The sequence below is a fragment of the Schistocerca nitens genome, chromosome 2, assembly GCF_023898315.1.
Source record: "Schistocerca nitens isolate TAMUIC-IGC-003100 chromosome 2, iqSchNite1.1, whole genome shotgun sequence".
Lineage (NCBI taxonomy): Eukaryota > Metazoa > Arthropoda > Insecta > Orthoptera > Acrididae > Schistocerca > Schistocerca nitens.
Window position 1 is genome coordinate 576,623,792 of NC_064615.1, and position 27,365 is coordinate 576,651,156.

The 27,365-nt window shown below is 44.4% G+C and overlaps 1 protein-coding gene and 1 non-coding gene across 2 annotated transcripts in view; one reads left to right on the forward strand and one right to left on the reverse strand.

The window, feature by feature from the left end:
• LOC126236623 (protein FAM43A) overlaps positions 1-27,365 on the reverse strand; it is a 658,532-nt gene that overhangs the window by 419,605 nt on the left and 211,562 nt on the right. The gene's annotated exons all lie outside the window — the stretch shown is intronic.
• Trnat-ugu (transfer RNA threonine (anticodon UGU)) lies at positions 15,070-15,144 on the forward strand. The gene has a single exon. It is a non-coding gene; the product is annotated as a tRNA-Thr (tRNA).

Consider the following 27,365-nt stretch of genomic DNA (forward strand, 5'->3'; position numbering starts at 1 on the left):
CTTCTTGATACAGTTACGGTACAAATGTCCTAGCTGAACTGGTTCTTACAGCAGTTTACAAGGGAATATTAAGGCAGGCATTCTTTTTCCAGTGCAACTTGTGTAAGGCACTTGCGTAACTGTATGTCTCGAAACCCAGCGACAGACGTAAAGGAAATAGCAGAAACTAGCAATAGAAAATCTACTTGTGTACTACATTCCTGGCGAGAGTTTTCATTCGTTTTCTCGATACAGGTGCCAGCTCTTACTTCCGCATATTCTGCGCATTTGATTGTAACGCACTACCCTAGAAGGCGTTTTCCTATCCGTTATCGTGAACTGTTTGTCCGGAGCGACGTTGTTGCAGAATACTGAATACGTTTACTGGAGGCACAAAATAAATTGTGCTTTGGTAACAGACAATATTTTTGTCCAATTCTGTCCTAAGTGCAATTCCCATAGTTGAAAACTACTAGTTTTTAAATGTCAGTTCCCTTTCCTACAGCATTACCATCACCACAAGCATCAGAAAGAACGTTATTGATCGTAACTCTTGGGAAACATTCATCCAACTGTGCAGCCCCATGTCTTATTTAGGTTTCTCCTGGCTCCCGTATTTCATTCCGGTACGTATCCCTTAAAGCGCAGTACGATGACTTGTGACGAGTGATGAGCTAGATCCGAATCCAGTCCACATATCCTATTGATCCAGTACACGAGCCAGCCTGGAAGCTGGTTTTTTCCACACTTTCCACACTTTTATCGGCCAAGTTACCCGTCTCCGCCTTAGAAACGCGATACGTGAATGATTAAAATGCTACAAAATACTGATAGAACTTAGCACGATACACATACAGATGACGTAACAACATTCGTACATTAGGGTAGCCGATATCTGCGGCGATCTGTTCTAGGTGGGAGGGGGGGGGGGGGCGGGGAATCTGGTCGTAGATAAGAAAATCCGGATAAGTGCGAGTAGGAACCGCGCACCAGGGTACCGTACAAACTTAATTATGTATACAGGATCTCTGCGATTTTTGCCTGTTATCGATATCATTACAGGCAAGATATACGTTTACCCATTCCTGAGCAAAAGGGTGTCTTAACAAAAGGACAGACTGTCGGATACGAAATTACAAAAAATATTTTTTCACGTCTTATAATACCTAACTTTTTTCGGATTTTTTCATTTACTTGTACTATGAAACATTGCCTCTTGTTGAATTTAATGACTGTAGGTTAACACGAAGTACCCTACAGACTTAGATGAGCGAGTTTGCGAGTATGAAAACATGCGATATAAATTGCCGTATCTTTTCATTACATTGAATTAGAAGCTTCAATTTTTTACACTTTTCAACTTGATGCGTCTACCTGTTCCTGAGAAAATGTGTTTTTCAGCGTCGGACAGAAAGAAAACAAAGTTATCCTGTAAGGGTTTATTTTTTACCGATTGAGCTACGAAACGCTAAAAAATGTCAAAGCATTGATGGGCGGTTGCTTATTATCGAATCCTGCGCAAGTGGGGAAAACGCTGAAGAAAACGAGAAAGAATAACAGGACTTCTTTGTTTTTTGAGTAAGCTCATGTCGTACCTGTCGTTCCACTTGAATGATGAAACAAAAAAATGGTCACTTCCTCCAGGCCTCCGAGCGTGCAACTAGGGGCAAGAAAAGGGGCAGATTTAATAAAAGTGGAACAATAATTGACTATGCTCTTATTCATTTCATCCTTTGCAACAGTACGGGGTGGGAAATCTAGGCTACAGTGTCCGTGTGCAACCTGAGGGGACCGCTAATAGCACGGCACAGGCAGGAAGAGCTCAGGGTGGAAAGGCGGGTGTTCGCCAGGGGCTCAACTCGTGATGCGGCTCGGATAGGCCGGAATGACGCCTCGAGTGGCGGGCAAGAGGCCAGCTGCAGCGCCGCGTCGGCAGTCCGCCACGGTGTGACGTCACGCTCCATCGAGGGCCCTCCAGGGCGCCGTAAGCGCATCAGCGGCGCCGGCCGCTGCCTGCTGGAGCTTTATGCTGCCCGAGGGGGCGGCAGCGGGAGACGCACAGGCCGGGGCGAAGAAGGAGAGGCCGAGCGGAAATGAGGGGGAGCTAGTGGAGGAAGAGGAAACGAAGGAAAGTGATAACTATACTGCCTGACAAAAAAGTTAATACCCACAAGACATGACTATGTCAGTGTAACTTCGTAAACGAACACAACATTGGCGGGTATGTTAATTATTAGAGCTGCAGTTATCTGTGACAGATAGAACGGCCACCAAAGTATATATTATCTCCTTTTGTGACCAAACCCTACTGTCTTACATATGCATATAAAACGAACGTTCACAGTAATTAAGGACTACTTCCTGGGCAAAGACATAATGAACATTACAACTGTACTGTTATAGACGCTCCATGCGGTATTTATTCCTTGTCTTTAGTCTAACGTTAACTTTTTTGCTTGATCAGATTGGTCTAGTTCTGAATGGAGATAGTTTTCAATTTATTGGGTTCTGTCTGGAGAGAGATTAAATTCTGTATTAAGTTGTACGTTAAAGTGTGAACAGAAGTTTTGAGAAGTCGAATCAAGAATTTATCCCATGTTGTCTATGGTATTATGTGGATGTAAGAATTAAAAGACGAATATACGTACAACTTTGAACATAGCTGACGTTTGCAGCAACCGTATACACAAATTTGAAAAATATGTAAAAATCTGCCAACCGGTTGCATAGATTTTCTATATACCTTGACCAGGTTTCGTCACCCCTAAGGGTGACTTCATCAGAAGGTTAGGTAATTACCTAAAATGAAGATGTCAGATTAAATATCTTATCTAATAAAAGTTTACATAAATGTAAACCAGTGTAAAACAAATAGTACTTACATGAAGAACATATCGTCAAAGATGTACAGTGATTTAGGAGCTGAGTTGCTCAAGTCATACATTAAAATATAAGACATAATGTACGAGTACTTCAAAAAGTCAAACATTAAAATATAAGTAACATCGGTGTGGTGTGAGGAGACTGGCTGTGTGGCAACTAGTCACGTTGTCAAGTAAACGTAATGTAGGGCACGCCACAAGCGGGCCACTAGTAACGTGAGCAAAACAATTTTGTATATTACACATTTTCTGAAGTAAATCATACGTATAGCCAATGTAGCTTTTAACAAAAATTAATTTTACAAATTATTGAGTAACATTTATAAATGAGCTTCAAAGGGGATAAAATATTACAAAGTTCGCTACGTTTTACGTAGCACAGGTAGAACCAGAGTTAAATATGACTGGAATTACATACGTAATGAAGAACATCAGTTTATTATATGACACAAAATTTGAAAAGAAAGCTTGCATAACTAGGGCACAGAAGTCATCTGGTGTGTTAGTAATGAGCGAACAGAGGTAAAATAATGTTTCTGAACAGGAGGAGAGAACCTGGATTAATTTTTGTTAAAAGTTATATTGGCTATACGTATGGTTTACTTCAGAAAACGAATATACGTCTTCGTCGCTAAACTGCTGGTGAGACAAACTTCTGTTCTACGTCTACACATTTCATTAATTAGTCAAAGGTTCCAGACCGATGGCACTGGCGTGATAGGGAGACGCTAGTTCAGCGGACGAGCGTACAGTGAACGGTGAATTGCATTTCTCTACCCCGCTTCGGGAACCACGACATCCATATCGGGACACAAGTTGCACCGAGCGTAGTCCACCGGGCGTAATTTATTTTTATTGATTCATTTCAAAAACGTCGCGAAAAAGATCATTCATTTATTTAGAGATTATAAATTGCTTTAAATTCTATAATAGGTAGAACATTTTACGTACATTGGCGGTGTTACCACGCCTGGAAACGTGAACCGCTTCAGACGTTGAGTAATCAGTGAGGGACACGAAGATACCGCGTACTTGTGTGAAACATCGTTTTTAGCTCCTGATCGGGTTTGAAAGTGACCTCGCTGTGGATCACCTTTTGGCTAAATAGTCGAATCGTTGTAGGGCATTCGGATGTGACAGGGGCCCGATGTCGGACTGCATGAGAGTGCGAGGGCAGGCATATTCGTCGTCAGGTTCCTGTCACCTCATTTGACCACAAAGGTATATCGCCGTGTTGTCCACCAAGCATATCGTAAGCTCTTTAAGTCTGCGCCTGCCGCCCGACAACAAGTAAGAGACTCCACGCGGTATTCTTTACAGTCCCGCACCATTGGTCGGAGACTAGCAGCAGCAAGTAGCACCAGCGTTATAGGAAATTACCGTCCAATGCATACACTGCCGTTAACACACATCAGATATGACGGCGTGTAGAGTGGTGGTGTGAGCAGGAAACATATTATACTCATCCATACAATGGACGTGTCTTTATCAACTATCTGTGGGGCCAACACGAACCGAAGATCTGTCAGCGACAGAACATGCGTCGGAGCAGCTCGGATGTGAACATCACCCAGTGCTATTGTCCAAGATATCAAAAAGCAGCTACAATACGTATGGGACAGCTTGCCTCAAGAGAGGACACAAGGACTTTATGACACTCCCCCTAACAGCATGAGCGCACGCATCCAAAGGGGATGCAACGCCATATTGTAAGTGGGCTCACACTGCCAAATTCTTCGTACGTTTGTCCTGATTTCGTGTTCACTGTAATAATCGCACAGACGCTCTAACCCAGGAAGCTTCATTTAGTTTCCTCCTTCCCTTCTGGGTGCTTCACGTTTTTGGTTGGGCAGTATATACATTACTGGCCATTAAAATTTCTACAGCAGGAACAAATGCAGATGATAAACGGGTATTCATTGGACAAGTACATTACACTAGAACTGGCATGTGATTACATTTTCACGAAATTTGGGTGTATAGATCCTGAGAAATCAGTACCCAGAACAACCACCTCTGCCCGTAATAACGACCTTGATACATCTGGGCACTGAGTCAAACAAAGCTTTGGCGTCTACAGGTACAGCTGTCCATGCAGCTTCAACACGATACCACAGTTCATCAAGAGTAGTCACTGGCTTATTGTGTCGAGCCAGTTGCTCGGCCATCATTGACCAGATGTTTTCAATTGGTGAGAGATCTGGAGAACGTGCTGGCCAGGACAGCAGTCGAACATTTTCTGTATCCAGAAAGGCCCATACAGGACCTGCAACATGCGGTCGTGCATTATCCTGCTGAAACGTAGGCTTTCGCTGCGATAGAATGAAGGGTAGAGCCACGGGTCGTAACACATCTGAAATGTAACGTCCACTGTTCAAAGGGCCTTCAATGCGAATAAGAGGTGACCGAGACGTGTAACCAATGGCACCCCATACCATCACGCCGGGAGATACACCAGTATGGATGAATACACGCTTCCAATGTGTGTTCACCGCGATGTCGCCAAAGACGGATGGGACCATCATGATGCTGTAAACAGAACCTGGATTCAACCGAAAAAATGAGGTTTTGCCATTCGTGCAGCCAGGTTCGTCGTTGAGTACACCATCACAGGCGCTCCTCTCTGTGATGCAGCATCAAGGGTAACCGCAGCCATGGTCTCCGAGGTGATAGTCCGTGCTGCTGCAAACGTCGTCGAACTGTTCGTGCAGATGGTTGTAGTCTTGCAAGCGTCCCCATCTGTTGACTCAGGGATCGAGATGTGGCTGCACGATCCTTACAGCCTTGCGGATGCCTGTCATCTCGACTGCTAGTGACACGAGGCCGTTGGGATCCAGCACGGCGTTCCGTATTACCCTCCTGAACCCACCGATTCCATATTCTGCTAACAGTCATTCGATCTCGACCAACGCGAGCAGAAATGTCACGATACGATAAACCGCAATCGCGGTAGGCTACAATCCGACCTTTATCAAAGTCGGAAACGTGATGGTACGCATTTCTCCTCCTTACACGAGGCACCACAACAACGTTTCACCAGGCAACGCCGGTCAGCTGCTGTTTGTGTATGAGAAATCGGTTGGCCGGCCAGAGTGGCCGAGCGGTTCTAGGCGCTAGACTGGAACCGCACGGCCGCAGGTTTGAATCCTGTCTGGGGTATGGATGTCTGTGATGTCCTTAGGTTAGTTAGGTTTAAGTAGTTCTAAGTTCTAGGGGACTGATGACCTTAGAAATTAAGTCCCATAGTGCTCAGAGCCATTTGAACCATTTGAAACCGGTTGGAAACTTTCGTCATGTCAGCACGTTGTAGGTGTCGCCACCGGCGCCAAACTTGTGTGAATGCTCTCAAAAGCTAATCATTTGTATATCTCAGCATCTTCTTCCTGTCGGTTAAATTTCGCGTCTATAGCACGTCATCTTCGTGGTGTAGCAATTTTAATGGCCAGTAGTGTATTCAAGGAGCAACTCTGTCCAACATTGTGAATTGACATGGCGCTCAGACGTGCACACCAGTCATAGGGATGTGCTGTTCACGGGTTTATTGGGAAACGTTTACTGCACTGCCTGACTTTTAAATGTCTCAATAAGGGTCGCCAGCCGCGCTTTGCACCGCGACACAGGGTTGCAGTTGCGGTCAGTACTGCGCCACCTGTTGCAGTGTAGCTGCTATGAGAACGGTTCCGCTATCTGACAACAGGACAGGAAAAATTACAGAGGTAAGAGGTCGTGCACCACCTCCTGTAGACTCCCGGTAGTTTCAAAGTCAATAAGGATTAAAAGTTACACCAAAATACTACACTTCAAGTTACCCAGGAAAGATTCATTGTCTTTAATTAAACCACACCAAGTCCGACCTATTCACTAAAACACCGCCGTATGGTTAAAAACTTGTTTCCACAACCTAACTTGAGGTCTCTGTCTAATGAGCGTGTGCACACTTGCTAAACCAAACGCCCGCATACGGGAGCTCTCTTCAGAATTTTTCATTTTTCTGTACTGGGACAAATCACTTCGTTGGTCAAAAAGAATTGCTTACTCCAAAGGTTTGAGTTACACTATTAAACACCATATCCGCACAATTTGTCTCCTACACCAATGACGGATCATGGTCGACTTTGTTTTCGATTTCGAGGGCACCGAGTAACTCCACGTGTAGCCCTTTTAGCTGAACAGCCTCAGGGAGAGTGCTGCATCTCCATTGGCCATTTCATGCTCACATCGACAGTACTCTTCAGCAAAGAGCTGCTGCATGCCAAGACTTTCTAAGTTTCATCCCGACAGGTCCTAGAAAAAAGCACCCATCATAGGAGAAAGTCAATCCCCCTTTAGATCAGCACATCAGACTTCAACCACAGCCTCTTCCCCCTAGATATTCGAAACCGGCTCTGGATGAAGCCCATGTAATTTTTTTTAAATAAATTTATGCCTCTTAACATCAGATAGACGAACATATGCAGGTCACAGCAATGTATTGGGTGTCAAATACGCATTACAGTTTGTTGATGTTTATTCGCTGAGCACAACGTCAGCCATATTATTTATCTTCGATATGTGCTCACATTCAGTAATGCGACAACTGGTTTATAAGACAAGAAATATGTTATTTTGGAGATGATATGTTATTTAGGTAGCTCGGACATTTTGTGACATTTCAACTTGCACGTAATAATGGCTATAAAGACGAAATCATTATTGAGTGTAATAATTGTGTAGTAATTTAAAGTCACATGGCGGCAATTTCTTTCAGGAAGTTCTCCAGAACGAAAAATCTTTGTCCACAAAATATTTCGCAAGTTATCAACAGACTTTCAAATCAGACTGACACTTGTGAAGTTATGATTTGGTGTTACTGCAGTTTTAAATCTACAACAAATGTGAGCTACGAGTTTGGCACGCAGTGAGTAAGTTGACATTGACTGGTCAGGATGCCGAAGTGTTCTATCTTGTCAACAATCAACGCAGTTATTTGATGATAGGTGATGTAAACACGATTTTTGTGGTATGCAAAACCAGTAAGTGGGTCAAAATCATCTATTAATTCTCTCAGTGACCACACAGGCACCGAAACAGAAGATAACAGAGAGAAGGCCGAAATACTGAAGTAGTTTCACCGCGGAAGATCGTAACACTGTTCCTCCTTTCAATCGTCGTACGAACATCGAAATGGCAAATACTGAGATAACCGAAAGCGGAATTGAAAAGCAGTTACAATCGCTTACTAGCGGAAAGGCTTCAGGACCAGATGAGATACCCATCACATTTTCAAAGATTATGCAAAAGAACTTGCTCCCCTTTTGCACTAGTTTATCGTAGATCGCTTGGAATAAACTGCAGGTCATTCCCGTTTTTATGAAAAGTTGTAAGCAGATGTACACAATTATAGACCTATATCGTTGACGTCAATCTGTTTTAGAATTACGCAACATGTTTTATGCTCAAGAACTATGACGTTTTTGGAAAGTGAACGTCTCCTCTATAAAAATCCACATGGATATCGCAAACAGAGATCCTGCGAAACTCAGCTCGCTCTGTTCCTCCATGAGATCCACAGCGCAGTAGACAACGGCGCTCAGGTTGATGCCGTGTTCCTTGATTTCGCTAAGGCATTTGACACCGTCCAGCATTGACGGTTAATGAAAAAAAATACGAGCTTACAGAGTATCGGAGCAGACTGATTGGATTCAAGACTTTCTTGCAGATAGAACTCAACACGTCGCTCTTGACGGAACTAAATCGATAGATGTAAAGGTAATATCCAGAGTACCACAGGGAAATCTGATAGAGCCATTGCTGTTTACAATATGTTGAAATGTTGTAGTAGAACGCGTCGGATGCTCTTTAAGGCTATTCGCAGATGATGCAGTTGTCTATACCAGAGTAGCAACGCAAGAAGATAGTAAGAATCTGCAGAGTGACCTGCAGAGAACTGATGAATGGTTCAGGCTCTGGCAGTTGACCCTGACCGTAAATACGAGTAAATGTAACATACTGCGCATAAATCCACTACTGTACAACAGCACTATAGATGACAAACAGCTGGAGACAGCGTCTGCCATAAAATATCTAGGATTAACTATCCAGAGCGACCTTAAATGGAAGGACCACATAAAACAGTGGGGAAAGCAGACGCCAGACTCAGATCCATCGGAAGAATCTTAAGGAAACTTAACTCATCCACGAAAGAAGTGGCTTACAAGGCGCTTGTTCGCCTGATTCTTGATTATTCTTCATCCATCTGGGATCCCTATCAGATAGGACTGATAGAGAAAATCCAACGAAGAGCGGCGCTTTTCGTCACGGGATCTTTTACCTGGCGAGAGAGCGTTATGGAGATACTAAACAAACTCCACTGGCAGACGTCACAAGAGAGGCGTTGTGCATCACGGAGAGATTTACTATTAAAATTTCGGGACAGCACTTTTAAGGTGGAGTCTGACAACATATTACTTCCCGTCACATACATCTCGCGTACTGACCACGGGGAGGAAATTCGAGAAATTAGAGCCAATATAGGGGCATACCGAAAATCATTCTTCCCACGTACTACTCGCGGGTGGAAAAGGGTTGTAGGGATCAGATAGTAGAACCGAAAGTACCGTTCACCACACACCATTAGGTGGCTTGCGGAGTATGATGTACACTCCTGGAAATGGAAAAAAGGACACATTGACACCGGTGTGTCAGACCCACCATACTTGCTCCGGACACTGCGAGAGGGCTGTACAAGCAATGATCACACGCACGGCACAGCGGACACACCAGGAACCGCGGTGTTGGCCGTCGAATGGCGCTAGCTGCGCAGCATTTGTGCACCGCCGCCGTCAGTGTCAGCCAGTTTGCCGTGGCATACGGAGCTCCATCGCAGTCTTTAACACTGGTAGCATGCCGCGACAGCGTGGACGTGAACCGTATGTGCAGTTGACGGACTTTGAGCGAGGGCCGGGCCGGGTGGACGTACCGCCGAATTGCTCAACACGTGGGGCGTGAGGTCTCCACAGTACATCGATGTTGTCGCCAGTGGTCGGCGGAAGGTGCACGTGCCCGTCGACCTGGGACCGGACCGCAGCGACGCACGGATGCACGCCAAGACCGTAGGATCCTACGCAGTGCCGTAGGGGACCGCACCGCCACTTGCCAGCAAATTAGGGACACCGTTGCTCCTGGGGTATCGGCGAGGACCATTCGCAACCGTCTCCATGAAGCTGGGCTACGGTCCCGCACACCGTTAGGCCGTCTTCCGCTCACGCCCCAACATCGTGCAGCCCGCCTCCAGTGGTGTCGCGACAGGCGTGAATGGAGGGACGAATGGAGACGTGTCGTCTTCAGCGATGAGAGTCGCTTCTGCCTTGGTGCCAATGATGGTCGTATGCGAGTTTGGCGCCGTGCAGGTGAGCGCCACAATCAGGACTGCATACGACCGAGGCACACAGGGGCAACACCCGGCATCATGGTGTGGGGAGCGATCTCCTACACTGGCCGTACACCACTGGTGATCGTCGAGGGGACACTGAATAGTGCACGGTACATCCAAACCGTCATCGAACCCATCGTTCTACCATTCCTAGACCGGCAAGGGAACTTGCTGTTCCAACAGGACAATGCACGTCCGCATGTATCCCGTGCCACCCAACGTGCTCTAGAAGGTGTAAGTCAACTACCCTGGCCAGCAAGATCTCCGGATCTGTCCCCCATTGAGCATGTTTGGGACTGGATGAAGCGTCGTCTCACGCGGTCTGCACGTCCAGCACGAACGCTGGTCCAACTGAGGCGCCAGGTGGAAATGGCATGGCAAGCCGTTCCACAGGACTACATCCAGCATCTCTACGATCGTCTCCATGGGAGAATAGCAGCCTGCATTGCTGCGAAAGGTGGATATACACTGTACTAGTGCCGACATTGTGCATGCTCTGTTGCCTGTGTCTATGTGCCTGTGGTTCTGTCAGTGTGATCATGTGATGTATCTGACCCCAGGAATGTGTCAATAAAGTTTCCCCTTCCTGGGACAATGAATTCACGGTGTTCTTATTTCAATTTCCAGGAGTGTAGATGCAGATTGAGAAGAACTTAAGAAAATTAATTCAGCTGCTAGATTTGTGAAAAAACATGAGCTACATGTAGTTACGCGAAGTTGAAAAACTAGTCCAGACACTTTCTTCAGATAATGGAGACGATGCACAACAGACAACAAGGTGTTAAATATTCGAAGATTTGCCTTTCCTACCCTCGAAAAAACTTTAGAATGTAATGTAAAAATACTCATAGATTACGTTAAATAAACTGCATTTAAATTTAACCGCCATACATCTATCCTACTGAATAATGAGACTAGACAATACAGTCGCAACTGCTTCGATTTTATGTTGATATCTCCATTTTATATGGGAGAAATGACTTTCATGATTTGATGCTAGACATAACGAATCTTCCAAATGTATGGTTTGTTGGCGCCTCTACAGCCGAACTCCCTCCACGCTGGATGAACATTCACAGCTGTCTAGCAACAAGTACGCCTGGGAGCGCTGGCGAGACATTTACGCCGTGGCTTTGCGGTTACGCGCCGCCTGCTCATTGTCTGCTTTCCCGTAAACGATACAAACGCCACGAAAGCTTCTCATTAAGCCCGAAACTGCACAGACCATCGCATACGGTTGCTCTCCACAGCACCACCTATCCCCTTTCACGTCCTACTGGCAGGAACAGCAGAATCCACCGTGTCGGCGCTACAGTAGCTGGAGTAACGGTTCTCGTTTCTCGGTATACAAGAGCCTCAGCCGAGAATAACAGTATTTACAACTACATAGTGAGAACATCTGTAAAGGCGGAAGTAGTTCTTTCTTTTTTTTCTCTGACAGTAATATAAAAGTGCATATTTGGTTCAAATGGTTCAAATGGCTCTGAGCACTATGGGACTTAACATTTATGGTCATCAGTCCCCTAGTACTTAGAACTACTTAAACCTAACTAACCTAAGGACATCACACAACACCCAGTCATCACGAGGCAGTGCATATTTGCTTCACTGCAAATTTTTCATTGTCATATACAGAATGTTTATAAATTAGTAATACAAAAGTAACTTTTAACTGTGGAAAAGCTAAATAACTTAAACAGATGTTTGGTGCACCACTGAATGCAGTATATCTTCTAGTTTTATTTACAAATGTTCAATGTGTCAAATTTTTGCGCCAACTGCTTGTGTTATCTGTTGTCACAGGCCGTCGAAGTTTCCCGGAGCGGAGGAACAAACTCACTCTATAATGAAGTCCCATACACAGAAGTCCACTGGTGTTGGCCAGGATCTGATCCACCAAGTCCAATTCAAGTCCTATGGAGACACGCGACAACTTCACCACAATAATATGGTGGCGCGTCATCTCGCAGCAAAATAAATTCTGTACCGAAATCCCGTTATAATTGAGGCATTAGATAATGTTCAAGCAGGTCCATGTACAATAAACCCAGTTGCAGTTGGTTTGCTGCAGCTTACAGCGCAAAAAACCGTTGCCTTTGCCGAGTCCCGAACATGTTCGATTACGTGAAGTCGTTTCTTGCTCATCCCATATCCGAACATTATGCAGATTTACTTTATCGCAGATGCGGAAGTTGGCTTCGTTGTTCAACACAATTTTAACAACAAAATCATCTTTAGTACGCATTTTGTTAAACATTTCTACAGGAAACTCAGCTTCTTTTTCTTTGCCACTTTGTCTTAAAGCTTGCAACTGTTCTAGTTTGTAGGTTTTGAGTGATAGGTGTTTCCGTTTACCTTCCACATGTTCAATTATGGCACGTCTAGTTGATTTACCCGGATTACCGATGTAAAATGTCGAACTTTTTCAACTGGTGCGTCGGAGACTGCTGGCCGGCTCTCACCCGCGTCCTATGTGATACACAGACAGTTTCGGCAAAACGATTGTGCCAATTAACAACAGCCTGTTTTTGAGGTGATGGCTTGCAGTACTTACGTAAACCTGAATTGTGTCTGGATTGTAGTAGCGGATTTTGATTAATGAAACCCTGCACGGTTATACTGCCCCCATAACGACTGTTGGAGTAACGCATTCCCGCATGCCACCTAGCCGGGACGTCGGGAATTAATAGTGTTAGGCGGGAATAAGACTTTAATATACAAACATTTCTGTAATTTATTCACCACTGCGCAATTAAAGGTTACTTCAGTGTAACTAATTTATAAACGCCCTATACTTGACTACATTGATCAACTTTTTTACATTGCTCATTGTTTACGGATTTGTTAATGTGTTAATGTCTTTGTTGAGAATGTTTCTATTTTAATTATCCATAATTTGTAATTAAAAAACAAGATTTATGTGCAGACGTTATTACTTTGTGAGGAAAAAAAATTGCAAATTGTGGTGTCGATAGATAGCAAAATCGAAATAATTGTCTTCTAGATCTAAAAATAGAGCAAATTACCACCTTTTAAATAAGTATTTGTGTGTTGGGTTGTGTTATCAAAAACTGAAAGAACTAAACTACTGTACTTGCAGCGACTAAGACACTTTGTAATGAGACGGCTTACAACACAAGTATTTTGTTGAAATTGACTCCGGCGGTGGAAGCCTACGATTTTATAAATATAGACCGTTGGTGGTTGTTAGTGCTGACCGCCGCGCTTGGACGAGGTAGTCGAGAACTTGCAGTTGTAGTTGTAGTTTTATCACGTAGTGTTCCATGCTCAGTGATGGCCGTGTGCGATGTGCACGCTGCAGCCGCCTTCACTGGCGAAGAACCAGCAAATTTGGCTACGGTCAAGGTAAAGGTACTCGCTCCAAGAGGATGACGGCTGCAGTTGCAAACATTGAGCACGCTACACATCCGTTGCTGAAAACGCTCCACCCATCAAGACTTCGTATCATCATCATCATCATCATCATCATCATCATCATCATCATCATCATAAATCATCATCCGCAGATAAGGCTCTCCCAACATTTATATGTTTAAGAATATCTACTTTGCGCAGTTTACTGAAGAATTATTGCCTTAACAAATTGTCATATCTTGAATCGCAGTTGATAACTTGGGTACGTCGATATAGAATTACTGTATTTTCAGCTTCAATATTTGTACAGGCATGTGTCATCCTGTAATCATCTCTCACATCTCTTACGTTCTACCACATTCCTCGTTACGTTATTCAACGATATCCGATGTATCGGTCACCATGTGAGCCTTTCGTGGAACTTTTCCATCAGTATGCTTTCTCTTCAATCAATAGTTCAGCTGAAAGCTACAGCAACTGCACGTGAAGTCATTTTCTGTAATTCTTTTGTTGCTTACACAGCAAAATACATTATTTATGAAGTTCCAACATACTGCTAGAGGTTAAGACCAGCAACCTGCGTTATTAAAAATCTTCATTTTCCTTCAGCATCGGTCAAAGTTGGAAAAGTAGTAATTTCTTTCTAGTTTCGGACAATCACGTCCATTTTCAAAGCTTGGACTTAGAGCTAAATGTAAGAATATAGTTCCCACCATTGTACAAGGGAGTAAACAAAAATGCATTATTCGTCATCATTATCCATTACATAGATACAATATGATAAAATTCGAATTGCTGAATACAATATGAATTCTTTCCAATCGAACGCAGCAAAACAGGCAAACTGCGTTCGATTGGAAGTATTCACACTGTATGTTCACACGAGGTTTATCACGTTATATATATACAGTATAATGGTGAGGAATAATGCTTATTTGGTTACTCACTTGTACAATGGTGGGAACTGTATGATTACATACTTATATTCTCACCTTATATGTCCACACACTACGTTCGTAGTGTCCCTACACAAGACACTCATTACTCGTGGAAAACTTTCTTACCAAGTCCCGTAAGAGTTCAGGTAATACGTGTGCATCCGCACAGGAGGAGGTCATGGCCGTTATTGTCAGAACTATATACTTATATGGTTATGGTGTCTGTTCTTTCGGACATGTCTGAAAGAACACACACCATATCCATATAAGTATATAGTTCTGACAATAACGGCCATGACCTCCTCCTGTGCGGATGCACACGTATTACCTGAACTCTTACGGGATTTGTTAAGAATGCCTTCCACGAGTAATGAGTGTGTTGGGTAGGGACACTACGAATGTAGTGTGTGGACATATGAAGTGAGAATGCGGGTCTCGTGGGAGGCGTGCGCGAGATAGTCCCTGCAGTAGCACTATCCTCTGTGCCCTCGGTGGCTCAGATGGACAGAGCGTCTGCCATGTAAGCAGGAGATCCTGGGTTCGAGTCCCGGTCGGGGCACACATTTTCATCTGTCCCTGTTGATATATATCAACGCCTGTCAGCAGCTGAAGGTATTAATATATAATTCTCATTTGTATGATTACAGGCCGTGATTTCAAAATGGACGTGACTGTCTGAAACCATCCACCACAAACAAATGGACGGGTACTGAAGGAAAATGAAGTAAAAAAATTATTCAACTTGAACAAGGATCTGGCTGTAAATGTCAGCTGACAGATCTCTGTCCCTGCTACGGCCACGAGCATAGTTGGCTTAGTTGCACAACACACCATTCCTGGAAAAAGGGGAAAGGGATGCTTCATTATCTCTGCAGATCAGGAAGATGATGATAATCTGATTGCCAGAATGCCTACATCTGTCACAGAAATAGTTGGTCCAGCGAGGCAGGAATTGTTAGCTCGCTGCTACGTAGTCTACGTGCTATTTTGCCCGTGATGTGAACGGCTGCTGTAAACAACATCATCCTCTCTACTTCACAGCTTACACCAAGTCCACTGCGTCGTGGGCAAGTTTGAGAGCTGACGGAGTCACCAGACGCTAGACGCATGGCGTCACGGGTTGTTTTTTAAACTCGCAGCCTGGGCGCGCGCGGACCTGCCAGCAACGCACCCAGGCACCTGTCTGCCTGCCCGCAGTGCCGTCACCTTTAACATTCCGCAGGCACCGAGAGCGACAGAGTCTGCGTTAATTTCAAGAACCCCAAATCTGATGGCCACTTTTAGACCATTCACGTTTACACATATCAGGAATAACACGACGTTTCTAAATGTATTACCCCCACTTCACCGAATGAAGATACATCGGGCTTCCGGTTACTAGCTGTGGCGCATTAATTATGAATCCAATGCGCTAAGACACCGTTTCCTATCAAGTGAATGATAATGTAGATGCTACCTGTGCACAATATCTGCAGCTGGAGATTAAGCTCTTTAAAGATGAATGAAAGAACGAAAGCTTTATAAAGAGTGCCTGGTTACTATGTCTCTGTAAGCAGTTTAATTCACAGCCATGGACATCAAATGCCATAAGCGTGAATAAGTTAGGAACACTTTCGTTTTGTAGACTAACGACCTGGAGTAAAATCAAAAGTGATTAAGCAGACCAGGCGACACGTTTCCATTGTCCCATGGCTCAATTCCGATGATCTCTTGCCACTGCAGTCGTAATTGATGATTTCGCTGGGTTGACATACGGACACGTAGGGATTGCGTGCTCTACAGGGTATATATTTTAAGTTGACAAACCAGAATAACTCGAAAAATAAGCTTCACTCGAAAAAACGTGTAGAATCCAAAGTTGATTTATTTTCGACGGGGACATCTGCTGGTGCTAAAATTAGCCGGCGGAAAAAATTAAAATTTGTGTCAACCTTTGTAAAACTCTAATTACTTTCTCTCAAACCCGACCCTATAGGCAGAGAAGGAGAGTTTTAGTTTTAGCGAATCAAAATGTACGAAGTAAGTAAGTATCTTATTTATCCGTAACCGTTTTCCACGCAAAAATGAGAACATGAATTTTCTTGAATTACAGCGCCAACTACCAAGAATGAAAACAAATGTTTAAGAGAAAATGTACGTAGTTTTGTATGTAGAATCTGATTCTGCACTAAAAAATTAGGATTTCCAACTGAAATTTTAAAGTTGCCTCCCGCCCCATCCCCAGGGGGCTCGGGTGGCGGGCCAATTTTAGCAGCAGATGTCCCCCTCGAAAATAATGAACTTCAGATTCTACACGTTTTTTCGTGTGAAGCTTGTTTTTCGAGTTATTCTGGTTTGTGAACTTAAAATTTACACCTTGTATGTTCAACAGGGTGCGCTGGACAGTGTGCTGCGATACAGTTGGGCCTTCACTAGCACTGTATTCTGTCGTAAGATCTGCCACGGATGGCCGCTTACCCTGCTTCGAAGAGCGGGCGAACCTGCGACGTCCACGTTCTGTGGCGAGGCATGGACATGCAACACCTCGTCACCTACTCGTAGTTTCACCGTCTTCCAACCACATCCCGGACCCACCATAACAATCTGTCCTTATTCAGTTACACATTTTCCTTACCACGGCACGTGGTCGCATCGCCGCCAGGAGGAATTCGTTCTCGTGCTGGGCAGTGGTCGTAATACCGGGTGATCAAAAAGTCAGTATAAATTTGAAAACTTAATAAACCCAGGAATAATATAGATAGAGATATAAAAATTGACATACATGCTTGGAATGATATGGGGTTTTATTAGAACAAAAAAAAAAAACAACACCCCATATTGCTAGACGCGTGCAAGATCTCTTGCGGGCGTCGTTTGATGACGATCGTGTGCTCAGCCGCCACTTTCGTCATGCTTAGCCTCCCAGGTCCCCAGACCTCAGTCCGTGCGATTACTGGCTTCCGGGTTACCTGAAGTCGCAAGTGTATCGTGATCGATCGACATCTCTAGGGATGCTGAGAGACAAAATCCTACGCCAATGCCTCACCATAACTCCGGACATGCTTTACAGTGCTGTTGACAACATTATTCCTCGACTACAGCTATTGTTGAGGAATGATAGTGGATATATTGAGCATTTCCTGTAAAGATCATCATCTTTGCTTTGTCTTACTTTGTTATTGCTATTCTGATCAGATGAAGCGCCATCTGTCGGACATTTTTTGAACGTCTGTATTTTTTTGGTTCTAATAAAACTCCATGTCATTCCACGCATGTGTGTCAATTTGTACCTATCTACATTATTCCGTGATTTATTCAGTTTTCAAATTTATACTGACTTTTTGATCACCCAGTATTTTGGCAGATCAGCATCCGTACACTGTCCAGTCACATTAATGTGACCATCCGCCAAAATCCTGAATAATCACCTCCTGCAGAACGCGAGACGTGCAGGACGAGTCTGGGGTTATGGAAGGCCGACCATGCCGACTCTAGCGCCGTGGCCAGCTGCGCCAGGTTTCTCGATTGAGGATCCTTAGCGCGGACAGCCCGATCGAGATGATCCCTCAGATTCTCGATAGGGTATAATTCCGGGGAGTTTGATGGCCAGGAGAGTACGGTAAGCTCATCCTCGTGCTCTTCGGACCACGCACGTACACTGCGAACTGTGACACGTTGCACTGTCCAGCTGGTAGATGCCTTGGTGCAGCGGGAAAACGGATGGCATGTAGGTGTGGACATTATCCCCAAGGATAGATCCATACTCGGGTTGACCCACTGTTGTGACAACAGAAAATTTTAATTTTTATTCTTGCTTTTGTGGCCACAATAGGAGTCCAGGCTCCATAGGCAAACAGCCAGCCGACATTAAGAAATAGTCCACCAGGACGTAGGAACAAGAAAAGCGGCGGAGGCTGCCAAGTATGGTTTGTTGATCAAATAACTTTTTGTTTGACTTCCTGCCAGAGGAAGCAGCATGAATCAAACTTTCGCAATGGAAGACGCAAACACCAGGGCGATAATGCAGCAAGAGAGAGTGTCAGTAACTTGCGGAAGAGACTCTTGTGGAACCAAATTACGTTGTGTGCAGCTAGAAACGAAAGTGTCGTGTGGAACCGAAGGTATTCTTGTGCAAGCCAACAAATTAGAAACGAGAGTGTCGTGTGGAACCATAGGCATTCTTGTGCAATCCGATCACTTAGAAATGAAAGGGTCGTGTGAAACAAATTAACTCGTGTGCACCCAAGTACATGGGAAACGAAATAAAAGGCAAGGCAGCGGAATAGCTAGAAGCAGAGATTCAGATGCAGATTCAGAGCCAGTGCCGGCAGTTTGGAGATTCCGAAGCGAGACGCCGGCGGGGCCGAGTAGGCCCATAGCAGCCGATACAGCTGATAACGACTTCAACTACGAGAAGACGGTGATAGACTCTGGTGGACACTAAGGAACTGCACGTCAAGTAGGATTTTTAGAGTTTCATTGGAAGTGTTTAACAGTGGCTGTCAGTCTTTGTCTCAATTACTTAGAGAGATTTCAGTGCTAACCAAGAACAAATGATTACTTTGTACTTGGTTCTTATTTGTACTGGCAATTAGCTTTGAAGTAGCAAGTCTGTATGGACTGAATCTTACTAAGGGGTTTATGGTTCAAAACCTCACATAAGTATATGTGAGAATAAATTTGATAGAAACTAACCACTTTTTTCTGCCTATTGCAGAAAACTTATTTGCTTGAAACCAAGGAGATTCTCTTCCTCTCATCTCCGATATAAAGGCTGACTGCAATTTATAACTAACCCATTGTCGTTAACGTCCCGATTGCGTTACGCAGTTCGCACTGACTTTATTCTGGTATAGTGAGGCTGTGCCGAGATGCGACACCACTTTGCCTTCAGAATGATTCAATCACCTAGTGAATGCCCTCCAGCGTGGACCATTCCGACGATTGTTTCAGGGTATTTGCTTTAGACGTGTCAAGTTGTACACGTCGACTGAAAAGGCTACCTGTCGCCAGTCAGTGGACGTCCAGTTCCGGTACTGGCGTGCAAATTGCAACCTTCTTCGCCGATGAACAGCAGTCAGCATGGGTGCACGAACTAGGCGTCTGCTGCGGATATCCAAACCGGCTCCCAGGTTGATGCCATATTTCTCGACTTTCGAAAGGCGTTCGACTCAGTTCCGCACTGTCGCTTGCTACAAAAAGTGCGCGCTTACGGTCTATCCGATGACATATGCTGTTGGATAGAAAGTTTTCTAACAGACAGAGAGCAGTATGTCGTCCTGAACGGGGTAACTTCAACAGAAACAAGAAAAACTTCAGGTGTGCCCCAGGGCAGCGTAATAAGTCCTCTGCTTTTTACGATTTACATAAACGATCTGGTTCATGGTATTGACAGCGGCATTAGACTGTTTGCCGATGATGCTGTAGTCTACAGGAAAGTAGTATCACACGAAAGTTGTGAACAAATCAATGAGGATTTGCAGAAAATAAATGCGTGGTGTAATGACTGGCAGTTACCCCTCAATATTGGTAAGTGTAACCTACTGCGTATAACAAGGCGAAAATCCCCATAAATGTACGAGCACAAAATAAATGATCAGTCTTTGGAAGCAGTAACATCAGTCAAGTATCTGGGTGTGACTATTCGAAATGATCTCAAATGGAATGATCAGATTACACAAGTAACGGGTAAGGCAAACTCTAGATTGCGGTTTATTGGTAGAATCCTGAAGCGATGCAGTCCTTCAACAAAGGTAATAGCTTACAATACGTTAGTTCGTCTGTATGGGACCCTTACCAGTTGGGTCTGATTCAAGAGATTGAGAAGGTCCAAAGAAGAGCGGCAAGATTCGTGACTGGTACATTTAGCCATCGCGAGAGCGTTACAAATCTCATAGAAAGCGTGAAGTGGGACACACTTTCAGATAGACGACGATCTAAACAGAAGGAGCTACTCACTAAATTCCGAAATCCAATCTTCACCGAGGATGTAGCGCATATATTATTACCACCAACTTTCAAATCGCGTAATGATCATCATGAAAAGATAAGGGAAATAAGAGTGAGGCGTTCAGACAGTCGTTTTTCCCTCGCGCGATCCGCGAGTGGAACAGAGGGGGGGAAATATGACTCTAGTGCGAACTGTGCCCTCCGCCACACACCGCTTGGTGGCTAGCGGAGTATAGATGTAGATGTAGAACAACGTTTGCTAACGGTCGTTAAGGAGACACTATCGGCAGCCCCTTTCATCTGGGCAGTCAGTTCCTGGACAATTGCACGTCTATTTGCCCGTACACATCTTCGCAGCCGTTGTTCAGCCCTGTCATCTGTGGCCACAGTTGCCTTGACGCCGTTTTCTTATGGCGCCATTTTGCCATGTTCGGTATACTTCAAACACGGCAGCACGCTAACAGTTCGCCAACTTAGCCGCTTTGGAAATGCTTTCACCCTTGGCCCGAAAACCAATGATCATGCCCTTTTGGACGTTAGATAAATCGCTCCATTTTCGCATTACAACAAATGTACCTTTTTCGCGTCCCCCGATAACTTATATATGTCCTCCACTGCTAGTGCTGCCATGCGTCGTCTGTGAGTGGTTACTGCACAGTGATGTCGAACATAGGCGGTGGTCACATTTATGCGACTGGACACTGTAGAAGACACGATAACATCGTCCAAATGCGAGCTGAAACGGACTTCCGAAAAAGCATAAGTTTACAACCACGAACAGACTAATGGAATGCGCTAGCACGTTGATGACCATTTATTTTCCATTTCATGCTTTCACGGCACTCTTTTTTCAACAAGTGCGTAAAATGTTACGAAAATACTGGTCCACCCTGCTCAAAATTCCGAGCGAACGAAAAAAAAAACTGCTGGAATTCCCGATCCGACGAGTACGAAATTGCATGAGGTGATTAGCAGCGGGTGAGGGGGCGAGGGGTGGCAGATATCGGAATGCGAAACAGACCGCCGCTCGTGCCTGCGCGCCATTTGAATACCAAACGAAGCGCCTCCGACGGGGGTTGGCAGCCGGCGCCTGCAATCTGCGCAGCTGCTGCTTCACAGGGACGCCAGATTAGGGTGGGGTGGCGCTCCTCCCGCATTCTTCCACCTCTACGTGCCGCGGTGCGCTCTCCCTTTGCCTCCCGCCAACGAGCTAAATAATACTTAGTGAACGTGCAATACTGCTGTAGCTACTAGGGCTCGATCAAAATGTATAGCAGGCTACCAGAAAAGGAAGAAACCGATACTGATGTCAGAATACAGGGTCCATCGGCGGGGACGGGGTAGGAAACTGTTCGTAACGATTTTAAAGGAGCCATCGCGGCATTCACCGGATGTGATTTACAGAAACTGTAAGAAATCTAACTATGGGCGGGAAGTAGGGTGTGTGAATCCCACACCTCCCTGCTGACCTCTGCAGGACTTTGATCGGTACTCCGACTTCCATTCTTCGACACAGGCGGTGTTCACACTCAGTGGATCTGCAATAAATCACGTTAGGCATAACTGGCAGCATCTCCTTATCTACAGCGAGCTTCGTCCCATTATTTCGACAGTTTCTGTGATTCATTCATGTACTGTTCGTTGCTACTTTTTCTGTTCCTTAAATTCCCCACCCACTGAACCCAGAAATATGAAAGTAGGAAGATTTCTGTGAGCTAGCGCTCCATCTTATCTCTTCCGATGAAAATTACACGATTGTATGGCGTTATTGTCTAGGATACCTCATCCGGCAGTATTCGCCCACCTAGTGCAAATCTTATCATTTGACGCCGCTTCGACGACTTGGATGTCGATGATGATGAAATAACGAGGACAACGCAACAGCCAGTCCACGAGCGGATATAAACTCCAACCCAGCCAGGAAAAGAATCCAGACTCCCTGCATGGCAGTCAGCCCCACTGACCACTCAGCTATAGAGGCTGGCTGTATTTTGGGTGAACAAACACTTCCCATCTAAAACGCTGCAGGAGCATCTTCGGTGCCCCTGCAGAGTGCGGCCGAAAATTTTTTGTCGTGAAGAAGGAAACGCTTTACAGTTATGTGGGCTGCATGATTTCAGACGAAATCTCCCATTACGCCATCGTGCTTGGCGGGTGACACTACTTTCTAGGCATCTTTACTTGCTCACTGTGCGTTCAGAACTGAAAAGAGCGACGTGACGCATTCGACGGACTTACTAGAAACACCGCTTCTGTGCAAAGATTTATCGGATTTCCACTGTGGTTTCCATTTCACACTCTGACTCCAATTTCGGAACAGCCCTCGTATATGTATTGGTGCATCCACACAGTATTCGTCAGCCGAAACTATAATAAAGTAAAATATTGAAGAGTTGTGGAGCATTTATTTGCACTAATAACTTCAGGAAAGTAAGCAATTTTACTTCTCACAAGTACGTGGATCCGTTTGGATGTTCCAAATTTTCCAATGAAAACAAGTCTTTTGTTTGTTATTCTTCGTTTCATCTACATTTATACTATGGAAGCCACTATACGGCGCCGGCCGAAGTGGCCGTGCGGTTAAAGGCGCTGCAGTCTGGAACCGCAAGACCGCTACGGTCGCAGGTTCGAATCCTGCCTCGGGCATGGATGTTTGTGATGTCCTTAGGTTAGTTAGGTTTAACTAGTTCTAAGTTCTAGGGGAATAATGACAGCAGTTGAGTCCCATAGTGCTCAGAGCCATTTGAACCATTTGAACCACTATACGGTGTGCGGTGGAGGGTACTTTCTGTACCTCTGTCACTTCTTCCTTTGGCACTGAGCACTATGGGACTCAACTGCTGAGGTCATTAGTCCCCTAGAACTTAGAACTAGTTAAACCTAACTAACCTAAGGACATCACAAACATCCATGCCCGAGGCAGGATTCGAACCAGCGACCGTAGCGGTCTTGCGGTTCCAGACTGCAGCGCCTTTAACCGCACGGCCACTTCGGCCGGCACTTCTTCCTTTCTCCGTACCAGTTGCAAGTAGTTTGTGGGAAAAACGGTTGCTGGTAAGAGTCAGTGGAAGCTCCAATCTCTTCAATTTTACCTTCATTGCCTTTTCACGAGATATACGCAGAAGGAAGCAATATATTTGTTGACTATTTTGGGCACGTTCGCTCTTAGAACTTTAACAGCAAAAAGCACCTTCATAAAGAGCGCCTCTCTTGAACTGTCTGCTACTGGAGTTGGCTGATAATGCCCTCGCGATATTGAATGAACCCGTAACAAAACGGGCTGCTCTTCTTTGGATCCGATCCTAATGGGTAAGGATTGCGGACTGATGAGCAATGTTCAGGTATTGGTCAAATAAGGATTTTGTGAACTCCGTTGAGCGTACTATATTTCCTCAGTATTTCCCCTATCAACCTCAGTCTGTCATCTGCCTTAGGTCCGATTAGTTTTATGTTGCCGTTCCACTTCAGATCGCTCTGTACGCGTACTCCTTGATATTTTACGTATGTGACTGTTTCCAGTGATATTCTGCAATCTCATCATACAATACTGGGTGTTTCTGTCTATTAATGCGCAATTCTAAGTAGTGATATGAGAAATCTTTCCGGTTTTTAAAATATTTTTACAAATTTTTATAGGATGTGTGGCACGAATGCTTTGTGGCCAGTGTCCAATGTAGTTTGCATGTTCCCAGTATCCTACCGGTAAACCGAAGTGTAGTACCCACTTAGGGTCTGTTAGAGCCTATATGATGTCATATCCTTATGGTTAGTTACACGGACGTATCTGAGTAAGTTGACTATTCCAGCTGTGACTGATATTGTAGTCACAGGATATTACTGTTGCTGCATTTTATGAAATGTACTGTTGTACATTTCTGAACATTCAGAGCAAGCACCCAATCTTTGCATCATTTTGAAAATTTTTCAAGATCTGACTGACTACTTGTGCAGCTCTTTCCAGTCAGAACATTAATAGGGTGTCCCCAGGAGGAATGGACAATATTCGGGTATATGACAGGAAACGATCAGCAGAAGCAAAGAACGTGTAAGGAGCATGAGGCACTAAAATGTATACCTTAAGACCTTTGAACACTTTTTCAGTAGAAGAGATTTGCTTCACATTACCGATGACGAAAAGGTGCTCATTGCTCTAGAGGTATGCACGAAAGCAGTTTACTGGACTACTACTTCCTTCTTTTGGTCTATACTATCTCCTCTCAAAATGTGGAAAGCAAAAAGCTTGCAGTAGAAGAGATTAGTTTCACAGTGTCGAAGATGAAGACGTGCTCATGCATTTTAGAGGCCATGTTTACTGCACTGTTTTGCTTCGAATGATCAGTCATGTCATATCCCTAAACACTGACCATTCCTCCGGGAGCGACCTGTGTAGGTAAATGTATTCTCTGCAAAGGATCTAAGTGTAATATTAATGCTGTCTGCCAAGTCATCAACGCAGGACGGTAAGAGCAACGGTCCTAAAACAATTCCCTGGGGGTACGCCTGGCGTTAGTTCAAAATCTATCGACGAGTCTCCATCCGAGATAGTATGACTGAGTCATCCGTATCAAGAAATTCTAAACCCCATCACAATTTTCATTTGACTCCCCACATCAGCGTACTTTCGCTAATAAGCGTTGGTTTGGTGTCTATTAGGTAGGTCTCGCGAGGGTCTCTGAAATATCTAATCAAGTTCAGTGAGTATTAATTCGGTACCGCCGCAACAAATTGCTATTCGACGAGCTACTTCACCTCAATACTCGAAACCAACTGACGGCTCCCTGATCGGATCCGGCCCGCGGAATTAACTCGTGGTGGGGGACGGACAGAAAGAGCGAGAAAGGCGCTCGGGACACAATTTCGGATATCTCCGCCGACACTCGGCTCGCCTCGGTTTTGCAGCTCATAACGCCGATCAGTGATAGTTTTGCTTAAGCTGTCCACGCGCCATGCTATTTTAAAAACGCTGGATTTCAGAAACAAGGGAGAAACTTTTTCATCTAAGCGCGAAGTTATGAGATACGTTATCATGTACGTGGAAGAGTGCTGTAGGGATAAGTCTGTGCTACTCGTTGATAGATCTCAAACGTTGGTAGCAGGCGAAAATTACATCAAAATTCCGACTAGTCGCGATATGTTCCGACTGGAACAACGATAGCAAGCGCCGTAACTTCGTGTACAAACTAGTTACCTGTAAACGTAGGCTTCCGCAGACCTTGTCACAGTAAATAAAATTCTTCTGTGTTTGACAGTATTTTCAATGTGAGAAATTCTCCGACGTTTCAGCCATTGTTGCAAATGGCTTTCCTAAGGTATTGAGAATGAGGAAGAGGGTTGTCAGACGTACCTTATAACAAGAAAAAAATGCCACCACCAATAAAGGACGTCTCAGACCATTCCTCCTCATCCTCAGTAGTGTATCAGGTTCAAATGACAGCCGCCTCCTCCTCCACCAATATATAAAGCAAAATTTTTCTCAATCAGCAGTTACAAAGAACACCTTGAGGAATGTCGTTTGCAACAATGGCCGTAATGTCGGAGAATTTCATACTTTGGGAATGAGGTCTCATACCCAGAAGAATTTTATGTACTATGACTACAGCCGCCGCGGAAGCCTATATTTACAGATAACTAGTTTGTTCACGAATTTATGGCCCCTGCTGCCGTTGTTCCAGTTGGCACGCTGACAATGCAGTCTCAAACACAGATGTACTTTATTGGCAAACCAATTATTTGTATGGGGTTCACGCGTAAAGTTCTGTGCTAACTGTTCATTATTTCGTGCAAGTGTTTCCGTGCGCCTTTAATAACTTTATTCGCCGAAAAGTCTAGCGTTACGAAGAAATAGATGCTTAATGTCGTCAATTCCAGCAGATATAAACGGATGATTATTTCTTCGCCATGAAGAAAGAGAAACCTGTTTCCGTGTTGCGCAGTGTATCGCTGTGTGTTGTGAAGGAATTTAACATGAAAAGGTTTTTCTACGAAGCACGTTGCTAAACAACAGCTTGTAGAGCAACTGATAAAATTCAATATTATTCTTTTAATTTCCAGTTTGGACAAGCAAAACATACGTTTGCCACTGGAGGACACAATGTGACAATTAAGACAGGCTAGTTTCAAAGTGAGTAGAAAAACCGACAAATCATCCTTCTGAATTTACGCTCGGCCAAAGGCTTTAGCCTTTTGCCGAGCCCAAATTCAGAAGGATGAGCCTCTGTCACTGAACATTTATTATGTCCGGATAAAAAAAAACAGGTTCGAACAAAGTTGTTTGCAGGATAGCAGATGACATCGTAGTCTTGACTTTATGCGCTAGGAGCGCTGTTGTCGCCTCACGTGACTCGGTGGCCCGCGTTCTTGAGTATGTAAGAGGAATGGTTAAAACCGATACAGGTATTTCAGATTTGAATAACTGGTAATTTGTATATTTTTTTGGTCCAGGTTATAACAGGTGAATTTAATTTTTACGAATAAATGAGTAAAAAATCGAAATAGCAGTTAGCCGTAGCAGCAGTTTTTGAATAAACCTTTTTTAAAAAAGGAGCAATTTTTATTCGTAAATTTTGCATTGGTTTGAAGTATGACAAAGGGAAAATTTTTAATAACAATGCCGACAGAAACCAGCGACACACCCCCGGCATATGAATTCGTGCAGCACCACTAAGATAATGTTGTTCCTGTCGCCGTGCATCGTGGCTTAAGGTACGTGTGTTCTTGCAGTGAGCAGGATTTTCCGCTATTTGGTCTACACGGTAGTTTCTAGCTTCACGTACTGCAGAATGGCGCCAGCCCTATTCTGGAAATATTTTTAAAAGTGACGTAGCAATGAACCACCATGCTTCATTTGCTTTG